This window comes from Lissotriton helveticus, chromosome 8 (genome assembly GCF_964261635.1).
Source record: "Lissotriton helveticus chromosome 8, aLisHel1.1, whole genome shotgun sequence".
Taxonomy (NCBI): domain Eukaryota; kingdom Metazoa; phylum Chordata; class Amphibia; order Caudata; family Salamandridae; genus Lissotriton; species Lissotriton helveticus.
The window spans coordinates 814,874,875-814,888,956 of NC_136069.1; positions in this window are offsets into that span (position 1 = coordinate 814,874,875).

Sequence of the window (14,082 nt, forward strand, 5' to 3'; positions counted from 1 at the left end):
ACTCATGAATAAGCAAACCTACATGTGCAATTTTAACATGGTGCACATTTAATCCTAATGCAACATTTTATATGTGAAGCAATAATTTCTGTATTCTCGGTTAAACACTAAGGGCCTCATTTATGAGGCTGTGCGTCACTTTTACGCCGCCGGTGCGTCACTTTTTGTGACGCACCAGTGGCGTAAAAAATGCGCCTTGTTGCACCATATTTACCAAGTAACGCATCTAGGTAGATGCGTCACTTTGTAAACCCCTGTGCCACATTATACCTGCGCCAGGTATAATGTATGCAAGGGGGGCGTATTGACGCAAGAAAGGGTCATGGAAGTGACGCAGTGCAATCTATGAGATTTCACTGCATCACTTCTAGGTCTCAAATGCGTCAAAATCTTACGCCTGCCACACAGCAGGCGTAAGACTGACGCAGGCCCTTTCACATGGGGCTTGCGCCATGTGAAAGGACACATTGCTGGAGTTGCGTCACTTTTGTTACACACTCCAGCAATGCGGCACTTTTGCACCATACAGATACGTCAGCAATACTGACGTATCTGTAACTCCTTGCGCCATGATGCGTCATACTGTAAATATGACGCATCATTGGTGTCGCAAGGAGGGAGCAGTGAAAAGTGACGCATCGCTGTTTTCACGCAGCGATGCGTCACTTTTCATAAATGAGGCCCCAAGTTAGTCCTCAAACGATATGAATACTGCTAAACATCCTAACATAAATTGATTAATTACTATATTTCTAATAATCACACGTTAATGCAGTCCCCTAAATATGCGGGTACTAACTACCAAAGATTATGACACACCCCTACAATTTCAAAAATAACATGGCGCTCTATCACCCATTCAGCGCAATTCTGAGAACTAAAATAAAGGCAACACAATGCAGCCCCTGGGCATAAGAAACCTGCAGCTGCAAGTGTTGCAGAGGAAATAGCCTTACCCATTATCTAGGTGAGCGCCAGCAAACATCCTTGCTTCTCTGCCACAACACCTGGAGGACGCGAAGTGAGCCTGATGAAGAAAGTCAGGATAGAGCCTTATCCTCCTCCATACCTTCTTGCTGCTCCCTTGGTGGGTAGAGAGACCAATCTGAGCCCAGCAGGGTGCGGTCCTCTTCTAGCAGTGGGGTATGAAAAACCTGCATCCAACTTCCCCGTTGTGGTTCTCGAGACAGGAAAAAAATAGGGAGTGGCCATGTTTTATACCACCCTAAATGGGTGGGATTAGTGCAAATCCACTCCTACTTCCTGGTTTTGGTCCTGTCAAGAGGTGGGTTCACTTCACAGGTAATTAACTGTGACGAGGACGTAGGGATAATGCCTCCTGTCCAAATGCACATTTATTTTTACCTGTGGGGAAAACGTTTTCTCTGTGGAGAAAGCACTTACTATATACCCCTAGTAAATCGGAGGTAATCAGTTTCCCTTTCCATCCATTCCTGAACATCTACAGAGTGAACAGGAGTGGGTACGGGCACAAGAGCCCCGGCAATATTTGAACTAAAAAGCTCCTGAAAACTCACTAAATCTTGTTTTTTTGCATGGGAGCAGAGGTCACAGCAGTGAGGGCTTTTGTTCATTTTCTCAGTTCACATACATTCCATTGTTCCTGCTATTCCTCAGGATCTAAGACAAAATATAGGCCGAGGCAACACAATAAAAGTGTCCCTCATTAATGAATTAGATAGCTAAAAAAGTGGCCCGTATTTTCAAATTGGGGCAATTTTGAACTTGTAAAGGCATGCTGTATAATTGTTTTACAAGATGTGGACGAGTGTATGGCATTGCGCATGCTGCAAGCAATGCTTGTTTTAATATCAGGTAAATCAACAGTAAAAACGAGTCCACCATAAAACAGGCCAATGAACAGCCCAAAAACTGGCCCAAATACTGACCTGTCAGCCCAGCCCACTAGGATCTGCTTGATTGCCCAGATGCCAGTCCAGCCCTCCTGCTGCTATACAGCATGACAACAGTAGGTCTGGGTGTTGCAGGTGATGCTGTGCCTTTGGGCCCAAGGCCAAAGGGAGCTTTCATTGTAGTGAGCAGTACAGTTTTCAGCAAGCTATACTGTTCTAGAGGAATGTGTATTTGTCCAGAACAACTGGAAATCTAGCAGCTATCTTTGCTGCCCTTTCACCACTTTAATGATTAACATTTAATTGCTTCCAAGAATAAAGGTTGAAAATCACAAACTGAAACTTGATTATTTTTACCTTTTTACATAGTTGGCAAGTGGTCAAATTATCTTGTATGAAATGCCAGGCCTGGTTTTTCAGGCACCACAAAGCTGTATTCTGTAATGAGTAGGTTGTTTTAATATTGTAATTAGGTCTGAAAATTCCAACATGCAAAGTGCTGCTAGATAAAAAGCCAGAACTGCTTGAAGGAGTAGTCGCTAACAGTAAATGCTATCAGCCTGATTCATCAAAGACCCGTTTTGCGAGTCTATAATAGCGATTCATAAGGAATCGCTATTACAGACTCGCAAAACGGGATTCATGTAGGAATCGCAAAAAGAATTGCGATTCCTACACATTCCTTATTTGCGATTAGCAAATTGCTAATCGCAAATAAGGAATAACTCCCCATTCATTCCTATGGGCCAAAAGGCCCATAGGAATGAATGGGGAGTATTCCTTATTTGCGATTAGCAATTAGCTAATCGCAAATTAGATAGCGATTTAAAGGGTGCCAGGGGTGTCCAAAGGACACCCTGTAGCACCCCTTAAATGCAAATTGAAACAGGTGTTGCGCACACACATGTCCAAAGGACATGTGTGTGTGCAACATGCAACTTAGAAAAATGCTTTTAAAAGCATTTTTCTAAGTTTTCGCCATTTACCACGAGGTTTGACCTCTCGGTAAATAGCGGGCCGAAATTGCGAATTCGCAATTTTTAAATGGATGATGAATTGCATTTAAGGAATCTCAAATAGAGATTCCTTAAATGTAATTCCTCACAAAATAGCGAAATCGCTATTACCGATTTTTGCATTTGGGATGATGAATCCCAAATGCAAAAATAGCACACGCAAAGGGCCAGATTCTCAGAATAGCCAGTGCTATATAAATAAGTTTTACTAGCTGTTCGGAAACCATAAGCTCTGAATCAAAACCATACAATATTAACTTAACATTCGAAGAAATCATAATATTATACTGATTTTGAAAAAACGCAAAAATTCCATCCCAGATTGCCGTAATTTTGGAGCAAAAAGCCATTATATGGGACCAATTAGCCGGGGCAAAATGTAAACACCTAAAACAGTTAGATGAATTGTTAATGTACATTTTAGCTATAGCCGCCGGAGTGCGATACAAAAGCCATTTACTGAAGAATAGCAGTCTACGCCAATTTGGCTCCCCTTAATACAGTGAAGTTAAGTCTATTAATGTTCTTCCAAATAGTTGGGGATAACACTTGATTTTCCTGTCTCTGCCATTTACTATAGCCTTATAGCCCACCGTAGAGGGCTATACCGGCTATTAAAGGCCCTCTCCAGCGTTAAAGGGCCCGAGCCTTCGGCTCGGGCCTTTAACAAGGGAGAGGGACTTTAATAGCGGTATAGCCCATCTACGAAGGGCTATAAGGCTATTAGAACATTCTGTCACTATAGGACAGAATGTTCTAACAAAAAAAATAAAGCCTTTTGGGAGCGTGAGGGGATTGGAATCCCCTCAGGTTCCCTGAAGCCTTTGTTCACAGCCAGAGCTGTGAACAAAGAAACATTGGAATGTTGGAGCTCCAGGCTTATACCAGCCATTATAAGCCCAGAGCACTCCATTGTTTTCAATGGAGCTCCCAACATTCCAATGTTCTAATATAGCCTTATAGCCCGCCGTAGCAGGCTATACCGGCTATTAAAGGCCCGCTGAATCGTTAAAGGCCCGAGCCGAAGGCGAGGGACTTTAACGAAACAGCGGGACTTTAATAGCCGGTATAGCCCTGCTACGAAGGGCTATAAGGCTATTAGAACATTCTGCCACTAGAGGGCAGAATGTTCTAACAAATTAAACAAAGGGTTCTCGAAGCTCAAGGGGATATAAAACCCCTCGAACTTCGAGAAGCCTTTGTGAAACATTGGAATATTGCTCTGCAGGCCTTTAACGGCCCGTAGAAGCAGGGAGCACTCCATTGTCTGCAATGGAGCTCCCAACATTCCAATGTTCTAATAATTGCTTTAAGACTTAATTCTCCCTCCCTGCTCGAAATTAGGCAACATTTCCACTCCCCAGGTTTCCTCTCCCGTGAGTGCACAAAAAGGTCATTAAATAATTGAGTAGGTGAACTAATCAGTGTGGGATCCATTTGTCCCCAAATCCTATAAATCAAATTATATGAACCTATCAATAAAAAATTCCCCTGAATTAGGGATGCCATGTCTGTCAGGGTTATCCATGATTCAACCCTGACAAAGTCCTTTAACATGGTAAACCCTGCCCGCTGCCAATTTTCCTACTATCTCGGGGTGAATTTCAATCCCTATGAATGAAAATACACTATTTAAGGGGGTGGCTAAATTAAAAGTAGGAGGGGAGTAACTTTTAAGCATCGCAGAGCGCCTCTTAGAAAAACAATTTAATGTCTTGTAACGAACTAATTTAGGTGTTTAAGTACCTGAAGTAGGGAGGGTATCTGAATCTCAAGGCAGATTAAATCAAAGAAAAAAATTATAAATAACTTCTGACTATGAATTTGATCTTTAAATCTTGCTAGATATTGTGCAAAATATGCATTATAATAATCCTTAAGATTTGGTAGGGCAAGGCCGCCTTGCTCCTTATCTTCATACAGAGTACCTATTACTATCCAAGGTGTCTTTTTGGCCCAGACAAATGCAGAAAACAAGGATTCTGCTTTAGAAAAAAAAGATCCGGGTAAAAAGCAAGAAATAGTGGAAAATAAAAAGTTAAATAAGGGGAGAACAGATATTTTTATTAACACAACCCGGCCAAGAATAGTTAATGGCAATGGATTCCATCGTGCGAGAATTGATCGAACCTTCTGAAGAAGAGGATCAAAATTTAACATATACAGGTCTTTAACTAACGGGGAAAAAAAAACCTAAATATCTTTTAGGTCTGTTATTAATGCAACTACTTATATCAGAATGAAGTTCTGGGTCTATACCCCCACACACCAAAATTTCTGTTTTCTTTTTATTAATCCGATACCCCCCAAGAGCCTCGAATTCTTCAAAAATCTTCAGAGCATGTATTTGAGATTGCATGTCGGGTTTAATTAACAGCATTATATTGTCGGCATATAATTTGATTTTAGCCATGGAAGTAACAGGGGGAGAAATATTGACACAATTGCTAATTGCGGTTGCTAACGGTTCGATGAAAAATGCAAATAGAGCAGGAGACCATGGGCAGCCCTGCCTAGTACCACGCTTAACTAACACTGATCCCACCGAAGCTGCATTAATAATGATATTAGCTTGGGCACCTGTGTAAAGACTCTGATTCAGATTTGTGACTTTCTCTGGGATCCCAAAATGCTGTAAAATAATAAAAAGTGTCTCCCAGACCACCAAATCAAAGGCTTTTTCGGCATCAATTAACAAAATTAACGCAGGTACCCCTCGTGTTTCAAAATAATCTAAAGCCTCAATCAAAAAATGTGTGTTAGTCATCAATTTTCGCCCGGCTATAAGGCCGTTTTGATCCGGGTGAATCAAATCGGCAGAGATGGAATTGAAACGTATGGATAATAGTTTTGTAGTCATTTTATAGTCCGAATTTAATAGTGTAATGGGTCTGTATGAATTCAGGTCTTTGGGTTCTTTGCCCTTTTTCAGAAAACTTACCACAGTTCCTTCCCGAAACGAGTCAGGAATTGAACCGCCTTCCAACATAGAATTTAATAGTTGCGAAAATAAATCGGAGAAGGAACTAAAAAAAAACTTTAAAAACTCAGCGGGGAACCCATCGGGCCCACAAGCCTTACCCATTGGAAGATCTTTCACCACCAGCTCTACTTCCTACCTAGTGAATGGTTTGACCATTGTAGATTGATCTATTGGGGAAAGAGCGGGCAGTGTATATTTACCTAAAAAATTGAGTAGCTTTTGTCGATCTATATTAGGTTGTCTATTATAGATCTTGTTGTAATGAGAAAACATTATCCTCCCTATCTCAGCCGGCACAGATGTCTCTATATGAGTGTCGGGGGATTTTAAAGAGTGAATCAGATTTGCGGAATTTACCAGTAAAATTGCTTTCCTCGTAAATTTTTTGCGATTGCCTAAGAAAAAACTCTTCGCTTTGAGTGGAAAATTTTTGGCTAAGTTCCCTCTTGGCTTCATTTAGTTGTTCCTGCACAGTACTAACGGAATTCTGCTGCCTAAGTTCAGTTAAGAACTGTATTTTTTGTTGAAGTGATTTATTTCTATTTCTGACAGCAAGCAAATCTGCAGCATCTGTCCCGATAATTATGCCCCGAATAAAAGCCTTCAAGGAATCCCAAACAAGATTAAGAGGAGCTGTTTCAATATTGCGAGCAATATAGTCAGAAATTTCTAGTTTAACTGATGCCACCCATGCATCATCATGTAAATACTTTTTATTGAACACCCATCGCTTGGGGACTCTTATATTATCCACCAGTGCCAGTTCAATAACTAGCATTGCATGATCAGAGAACCCGTTATGCAAAATCTTTTGATAGGCAAAATTAAGTTGTCGTGAAACAAGAAAGAAATCGATGCGGGAAGAGGACTTGAATCTGCCGGACCAACAGGTATATTCTTTTTTTGATGGATTTTGAGTTCGCCAAGGGTCACAAAGATCAAGTGTTGTCATATTATTATTAATAGATCTGAGTGATTTAGGTTTAGGCTGTTTTTTCAAATGAGTAGTTGAATCCAACTTGAAATTCATCGCAATATTGAAATCGCCACCAATAACAATATCTCCTCCCACCATCAATAGAGATTGAAATAAATCCTCATACATCTCCGATTTATCCTCCAGTGGGGCATAAAAACTGACAAAGGTGATGGGCCTTTGTCCATTATTAATTTTACATGTGGCCCAGCACCAGCGGCCTGAACCACCTTGCTCTATGTGAATAATCTCAGCATGTAGATTCTTATTTAGAAAAAGCGCGACCCCTCGCTGGGACTCAGAGAACGAGGAGAAACCTCGATATGAGGACCATGCTTTAAACATGGAAAACTCCTCAATTTTTGTAGCTTGAATATGAGTCTCTTGTAACAGGATTGCGGCTGGGCTTTCAGTCTTGACCCATAATTCTATGGCGCGCATTTTTTTCTTATTGTTTAAACCGTTAACATTAAAAGAAATAATTTTCAGACCCATTATAATAAAGTAATCAAAGCAAAAACCTGAAAGAAGAACATCCCAGAAACATTACACATTCTCTGTCTAACTACTCCCATTTTCCTTTTATCGATAACATTCATCTTGAAAAACACATAGCATAAGTTTAAGACGTTGGTAAACAGTAGCACCAAGGACTTCATTTTTTGTAGTTTTTCTGCTATCTAGTCAATTGTTTTTTGTTGTCGTTTTTAGCCCACCCAGCCAGTCTTTGAGTCTCCTGTGGAGTATAGACTGTTTATCATCTCGTTAATTGTTTCCTTTTATCCTTCCACAAGTTTCTGCTTTTTGAGGTCTTTTGTTTTTTCTTTTCCTAAATTCACTCCAAGAGAATGCATGTGGTTCCCTTCTCTGTGTTTTCCACTTCTCCCAGCTGATGGAAAGTGGATTATTAGAAGGGACAAATGTGTATCTGCCACTGGCAAAAAGGCCACTAACACAGTCTAGGGCTCTAAATAGTTCTTAGAAAATTATTCCCATGCTCAGCCCTTTGTAGCTTGGCCGTGAACAGGCAGGCTTAATTTCAAAGACAGGTATGTAAAGCATTTAAAAACACCAATTCAGTAAATAAGTAAGACACAAAACTGAATAAAAATCCACCACCAATTTAAGAATTTGGAAATATTTTTATCTTAAAAATGACACCAAAACAAAAAAAAAGAAATGTAGGGAACCAGAGATATGAATTTGCAAAGATTTAGCACATGGCCATGCTAGACCAAGTCAAAGTTAAAGTTTCAGGCTGAACGCGATGGAGCCCTCCCCTGGTGGTCAATGTTTTTACCTTATGACTTAGAAACTTTTCTGGAGCTTTTCTTGCCGGCGTCCCGTGAAGCTCTCAGCCAGTCCAGATTCGGTGACGGATCGCTGGCTTGCCTTGAGACGAGCTCCCGGTCAAACTTATTAAAGTCTGGCTTCCGGAGCTTTCCAGCACGACGAACCAGGGATCCAGGCTGACTTGTGGTTGAAGGTGGGCGGCTTGGCTCTTGTGGTTGGTCCCGGTCACCTTTTCTATGTTCAGACCTAGAAACATTTACGGAGCTTTTTCTTCAGGGGTCTCTCACTGCTCTTCGCAAGGTTGGCTTCCATGAGGGTTCGCCTGCTGGGTTTCCACCTACTCCCGGTCAAACCCTGGAAGTTGCTCATCTGGAGCTTTTCAGTGGGACAAACCTGGACGGCAGGCCGGTTTTCCAAAGTTGCTCCAAACTTCTGGAACTTCTTCCCCAAAGAGTCTCAATGTGTCCAAAACTTACTCCAAGAGTCTGGAATATCCAAGATGGTTCTTGACAGTTTGAGACTTCAGTTCCCACAATCGACTTGGACATAACTGTTACAATCCCACTGGTAGTTCTCCAGGCTGGAGATTCTTGGTGGTGATGGTGAAGGTGAGCTCTGTTAACCTGTAGTTTGCAGGGAGTCTACTCTTTAGTCCTTTTGAAGCAAGGTAGTCCACAGTGCTGTAGTTCCAGATTGTGCAACAGGCGCAATCTTTAGAGTGCAAGGCCTGGTTAGTGCAAATCAAACTCCTCAGCAGGAACCCTTCTTCTCTCAAGTTTCAAGCAGCAAATCTGAGAGTTTCTGCTCTCTCAGGTACTTATTCCAAGTTCTCTGGGACAAGCAGGAGGACACTCTAGTCCAATGAGGTGCCGGGCAACACCCCCAGGGTATGACCAAATTCTCCAAAGTGTGTTACTATTTCCTCCCAGAGAGCACCAATTCCCCAAAATTAATCATGGCTGATTTTCCAGCAGGGAGAGAAGAGTTTGCTTAACACACCTAAAAAGCTCCTGAAAACTCACTAAATCTTGTTTTTTTGCATGGGAGCAGAGGTCACAGCAGTGAGGGCTTTTGTTCATTTTCTCAGTTCACATACATTCCATTGTTCCTGCTATTCCTCAGGATCTAAGACAAAATATAGGCCGAGGCAACACAATAAAAGTGTCCCTCATTAATGAATTAGATAGCTAAAAAAGTGGCCCGTATTTTCAAATTGGGGCAATTTTGAACTTGTAAAGGCATGCTGTATAATTGTTTTACAAGATGTGGACGAGTGTATGGCATTGCGCATGCTGCAAGCAATGCTTGTTTTAATATCAGGTAAATCAACAGTAAAAACGAGTCCAGCAACCCATAAAACAGGCCAATGAACAGCCCAAAAACTGGCCCAAATACTGACCTGTCAGCCCAGCCCACTAGGATCTGCTTGATTGCCCAGATGCCAGTCCAGCCCTCCTGCTGCTATACAGCATGACAACAGTAGGTCTGGGTGTTGCAGGTGATGCTGTGCCTTTGGGCCCAAGGCCAAAGGGAGCTTTCATTGTAGTGAGCAGTACAGTTTTCAGCAAGCTATACTGTTCTAGAGGAATGTGTATTTGTCCAGAACAACTGGAAATCTAGCAGCTATCTTTGCTGCCCTTTCACCACTTTAATGATTAACATTTAATTGCTTCCAAGAATAAAGGTTGAAAATCACAAACTGAAACTTGATTATTTTTACCTTTTTACATAGTTGGCAAGTGGTCAAATTATCTTGTATGAAATGCCAGGCCTGGTTTTTCAGGCACCACAAAGCTGTATTCTGTAATGAGTAGGTTGTTTTAATATTGTAATTAGGTCTGAAAATTCCAACATGCAAAGTGCTGCTAGATAAAAAGCCAGAACTGCTTGAAGGAGTAGTCGCTAACAGTAAATGCTATCAGCCTGATTCATCAAAGACCCGTTTTGCGAGTCTATAATAGCGATTCATAAGGAATCGCTATTACAGACTCGCAAAACGGGATTCATGTAGGAATCGCAAAAAGAATTGCGATTCCTACACATTCCTTATTTGCGATTAGCAAATTGCTAATCGCAAATAAGGAATAACTCCCCATTCATTCCTATGGGCCAAAAGGCCCATAGGAATGAATGGGGAGTATTCCTTATTTGCGATTAGCAATTAGCTAATCGCAAATTAGATAGCGATTTAAAGGGTGCCAGGGGTGTCCAAAGGACACCCTGTAGCACCCCTTAAATGCAAATTGAAACAGGTGTTGCGCACACACATGTCCAAAGGACATGTGTGTGTGCAACATGCAACTTAGAAAAATGCTTTTAAAAGCATTTTTCTAAGTTTTCGCCATTTACCACGAGGTTTGACCTCTCGGTAAATAGCGGGCCGAAATTGCGAATTCGCAATTTTTAAATGGATGATGAATTGCATTTAAGGAATCTCAAATAGAGATTCCTTAAATGTAATTCCTCACAAAATAGCGAAATCGCTATTACCGATTTTTGCATTTGGGATGATGAATCCCAAATGCAAAAATAGCACACGCAAAGGGCCAGATTCTCAGAATAGCCAGTGCTATATAAATAAGTTTTACTAGCTGTTCGGAAACCATAAGCTCTGAATCAAAACCATACAATATTAACTTAACATTCGAAGAAATCATAATATTATACTGATTTTGAAAAAACACAAAAATTCCATCCCAGATTGCCGTAATTTTGGAGCAAAAAGCCATTATATGGGACCAATTAGCCGGGGCAAAATGTAAACACCTAAAACAGTTAGATGAATTGTTAATGTACATTTTAGCTATAGCCGCCGGAGTGCGATACAAAAGCCATTTACTGAAGAATAGCAGTCTACGCCAATTTGGCTCCCCTTAATACAGTGAAGTTAAGTCTATTAATGTTCTTCCAAATAGTTGGGGATAACACTTGATTTTCCTGTCTCTGCCATTTACTATAGCCTTATAGCCCGCCGTAGAGGGCTATACCGGCTATTAAAGGCCCTCTCCAGCGTTAAAGGCCCGAGCCTTCGGCTCGGGCCTTTAACAAGGGAGAGGGACTTTAATAGCGGTATAGCCCATCTACGAAGGGCTATAAGGCTATTAGAACATTCTGTCACTATAGGACAGAATGTTCTAACAAAAAAAATAAAGCCTTTTGGGAGCGTGAGGGGATTGGAATCCCCTCAGGTTCCCTGAAGCCTTTGTTCACAGCCAGAGCTGTGAACAAAGAAACATTGGAATGTTGGAGCTCCAGGCTTATACCAGCCATTATAAGCCCAGAGCACTCCATTGTTTTCAATGGAGCTCCCAACATTCCAATGTTCTAATATAGCCTTATAGCCCGCCGTAGCAGGCTATACCGGCTATTAAAGGCCCGCTGAATCGTTAAAGGCCCGAGCCGAAGGCGAGGGACTTTAACGAAACAGCGGGACTTTAATAGCCGGTATAGCCCTGCTACGAAGGGCTATAAGGCTATTAGAACATTCTGCCACTAGAGGGCAGAATGTTCTAACAAATTAAACAAAGGGTTCTCGAAGCTCAAGGGGATATAAAACCCCTCGAACTTCGAGAAGCCTTTGTGAAACATTGGAATATTGCTCTGCAGGCCTTTAACGGCCCGTAGAAGCAGGGAGCACTCCATTGTCTGCAATGGAGCTCCCAACATTCCAATGTTCTAATAATTGCTTTAAGACTTAATTCTCCCTCCCTGCTCGAAATTAGGCAACATTTCCACTCCCCAGGTTTCCTCTCCCGTGAGTGCACAAAAAGGTCATTAAATAATTGAGTAGGTGAACTAATCAGTGTGGGATCCATTTGTCCCCAAATCCTATAAATCAAATTATATGAACCTATCAATAAAAAATTCCCCTGAATTAGGGATGCCATGTCTGTCAGGGTTATCCATGATTCAACCCTGACAAAGTCCTTTAACATGGTAAACCCTGCCCGCTGCCAATTTTCCTACTATCTCGGGGCGAATTTCAATCCCTATGAATGAAAATACACTATTTAAGGGGGTGGCTAAATTAAAAGTAGGAGGGGAGTAACTTTTAAGCATCGCAGAGCGCCTCTTAGAAAAACAATTTAATGTCTTGTAACGAACTAATTTAGGTGTTTAAGTACCTGAAGTAGGGAGGGTATCTGAATCTCAAGGCAGATTAAATCAAAGAAAAAAATTATAAATAACTTCTGACTATGAATTTGATCTTTAAATCTTGCTAGATATTGTGCAAAATATGCATTATAATAATCCTTAAGATTTGGTAGGGCAAGGCCGCCTTGCTCCTTATGTTCATACAGAGTACCTATTACTATCCAAGGTGTCTTTTTGGCCCAGACAAATGCAGAAAACAAGGATTCTGCTTTAGAAAAAAAAGATCCGGGTAAAAAGCAAGAAATAGTGGAAAATAAAAAGTTAAATAAGGGGAGAACAGACATTTTTATTAACACAACCCGGCCAAGAATAGTTAATGGCAATGGATTCCATCGTGCGAGAATTGATCGAACCTTCTGAAGAAGAGGATCAAAATTTAACATATACAGGTCTTTAACTAATGGGGAAAAAAAAACCTAAATATCTTTTAGGTCTGTTATTAATGCAACTACTTATATCAGAATGAAGTTCCGGGTCTATACCCCCACAAACCAAAATTTCTGTTTTCTTTTTATTAATCCGATACCCCCCAAGAGCCTCGAATTCTTCAAAAATCTTCAGAGCATGTATTTGAGATTGCATGTCGGGTTTAATTAACAGCATTATATTGTCGGCATATAATTTGATTTTAGCCATGGAAGTAACAGGGGGAGAAATATTGACACAATTGCTAATTGCGGTTGCTAACGGTTCGATGAAAAATGCAAATAGAGCAGGAGACAATGGGCAGCCCTGCCTAGTACCACGCTTAACTAACACTGATCCCACCGAAGCTGCATTAATAATGATATTAGCTTGGGCACCTGTGTAAAGACTCTGATTCAGATTTGTGACTTTCTCTGGGATCCCAAAATGCTGTAAAATAATAAAAAGTGTCTCCCAGACCACCAAATCAAAGGCTTTTTCGGCATCAATTAACAAAATTAACGCAGGTACCCCTCGTGTTTCAAAATATTCTAAAGCCTCAATCAAAAAATGTGTGTTAGTCATCAATTTTCGCCCGGCTATAAGGCCGTTTTGATCCGGGTGAATCAAATCGGCAGAGATGGAATTAAAACGTATGGATAATAGTTTTGTAGTAATTTTATAGTCCGAATTTAATAGTGTAATGGGTCTGTATGAATTCGGGTCTTTGGGTTCTTTGCCCTTTTTCAGAAAACTTACCACAGTTCCTTCCCGAAACGAGTCAGGAATTGAACCGCCTTCCAACATAGAATTTAATAGTTGCGAAAATAAATCGGAGAAGGAACTAAAAAAAAACTTTAAAAACTCAGCGGGGAACCCATCGGGCCCACAAGCCTTACCCATTGGAAGATCTTTCACCACCAGCTCTACTTCCTACCTAGTGAATGGTTTGACCATTGTAGATTGATCTATTGGGGAAAGAGCGGGCAGTGTATATTTACCTAAAAAATTGAGTAGCTTTTGTCGATCTATATTAGGTTGTCTATTATAGATCTTGTTGTAATGAGAAAACATTATCCTCCCTATCTCAGCCGGCACAGATGTCTCTATATGAGTGTCGGGGGATTTTAAGGAGTGAATCAGATTTGCGGAATTTACCAGTAAAATTGGTTTCCTCGTAAATTTTTTGCGATTGCCTAAGAAAAAACTCTTCGCTTTGAGTGGAACATTTTTGGCTAAGTTCCCTCTTGGCTTCATTTAGTTGTTCCTGCACAGTACTAACGGAATTCTGCTGCCTAAGTTCAGTTAAGAACTGTATTTTTTGTTGAAGTGATTTATTTCTATTTCTGACAGCAAGCAAATCTGCAGCATCTGTCCCGA